Source organism: Nannospalax galili, unplaced genomic scaffold (genome assembly GCF_000622305.1).
Source record: "Nannospalax galili isolate Female #2095 unplaced genomic scaffold, S.galili_v1.0 scaffold1128, whole genome shotgun sequence".
NCBI lineage: Eukaryota > Metazoa > Chordata > Mammalia > Rodentia > Spalacidae > Nannospalax > Nannospalax galili.
In genome coordinates, this window is record NW_008358632.1 from 669427 (window position 1) to 671749 (window position 2323).

Genomic DNA, 2323 nt, shown 5'->3' on the forward strand with positions numbered 1-2323 from the left:
GATTATAGGTCTGCACCACCAAGCCCTGCAATATTTTCAATTTTTAAAAAAGTTGTTAGGTTTAATAATTTCTCTATTCAGATTCATACTCAGAATTCTTTTTGGGAGGTGGTATGATTTTTGTTCTTCCCAATATATATTCTTTTAAGATTACCCATGTGACAATGATAAATCCATTCAACATTTTTTGTCTTAAAATTTTTTATTCTCTTTTCTGAAATAAAATATGAAGTTTTTAATGGTCATAAGAATATCAAGTTGACAGCTATTCATCATCATTTTATTCTACTATTGAGAGACCTGAGTGACTCTATCTGGATAAAACCTCCATAGGACTGACCCAGCCCTGGGCCCTGTTCCAAGAAAAACCACAGTACTTGAAACGGATAGAGAACAACTCCCCCACCAACGGTCAATTAACCAGGGACAGGAAAGTACTAAAAGTCCAAATATCTTTTCAGATTTCCTGAAGACAGCAGTTTATGGTTTGGCACTGAGCTACAACCAATCAGATGCTTGCCAGGCTGAAGACCCCCTACTCCCCTACTTGCTGAACTAATGCTATAAAAACCTCTGTCTCCCAAAGCAAGGGGTCTCACATCTGAGATCCGCTGAGTCAGTGACAGAGTGGGCCCAAGCTTAAGCTTGCAATAAAAGAACCCTTGTGTATTTGCATTGGTCGGCTCCTTGGTGGTCTTTGGAGTCTCGCAAACTGGGCACGACACTATATTTGTCAGTATCATTGCTAATATTCTCTAGTATCACACTATTATTCTTATGTAGCTACTTAAAATTCATTCTTGGCAGCCTTTAATAGATACTTGATAAATCAGCAGTTAAGGGCACTGACTGCTCTTGCAGAGGACCCAGGTTCAATTCCCAGAACCCACATGGTGGCTAACAACCATCCTAACTCCACTTCCAGGGGATCCGACACCTTCCTCTGACCTCTGTGGGCACTGCATGACACGGGTGCCCTTACATACATACAGGCAATACACTCATATACATAAAATAAAAATAATAAAATATATTTTTAAATGTTTAAGGAAAAAGAGAGATACTTGTTTTGCTGTCTTGTGATATCTTATTTCTTGTTTTTTAATTATCCTTTGTAGGAGCTATTAAATTTCTTATATTTTAAGATTCATGTCTTTCAACAAGGATGAGAATTCTCAGCTATCATGTCTTCAAATATATCAAACTATATCTTCAAACTATCTTGTTATCAGATTATGAAGGTAAAGTTCTTAAAGAATGATTGTGATATGGGTGATGACTTTTGGTTAACTTTTTGGCATCTAGGATGCTGGATTATTCAAGGAGCATAAACATGAACTAGAATCCATGTTAACATGGGTCCATAGTCATGAATTTCAGAGACAACTCTTCCTTAATGAACTCAGAACCCAGAACTATATAGATAAATTTTCTTTTCATTTATCTGAGCTCATATTATTTTAGTTCATCATATTTCCCCAGGATGAAGCCAATCAAAGATATTGATTTCATGTGCCATTCACTTAAATCTCAAGATTAAAGAATGATACAGGAGTTCTGAGTAAGTTGGCAGATAAAGGCTGCTTCTGTACGAACCAGTAGAGAGTCGGAATAAAGAACGAAAAAAAAAAATCTACCATAAAAAGAAGAGATTCAGAGAGCTCCAAGAAAGTGAAAGATTTCTGAAAAAGAACAGAAAAGAAGACAGGTATGGAAAATAATCCAAACACCCCTCAGTGAGCACTTCCCTGGTGGGGGCAGGGGGAAACAGAAGGAGCCTCTAAAAAGTAAGGGAAATGGAAGTTGGGCAGTCCTACACCTAGGACAAGCCCACAGGCCTCATAAGCCTCAAATCCAGGTGTGGGTTTTACTGAGCCAGTGATTCCTCTGACAGATGGGTCAGCAGTGAAGAGGAATCCCATTTTGTCATATTCCATAGCTCAGAAGGTAGTGCCTAGAGCCATCTTGAAAGAACATATTATTAAAAAACTGAGACGCCTGGTAGCCTGAAATAGGAAATATCCACAGATCATGGAGCCTCATTTTGGCCTGTCACATCCCACAGATGAGGGAAGACCCAGAGAAGCAACTGTGGAGAACAGAAGAGCCAGATACTGACAAGCCGAAAAGTGTGGGAGATAGGTTCAGGCTGGCAAGTGCTTAAGGAGAGATAGTCAGCTCCACCAGTGTGGCCAGGAGCAGATCTTATCAACTGAAAACAGCCCTAGAGGTCCATAGCTTTGAGCCTGAAGGCAGTGGGTAGATCAAACTCAGGAGCCACCTATTTATAATTTCCTGCTATATAGCCCAGAACTCTGAAGTT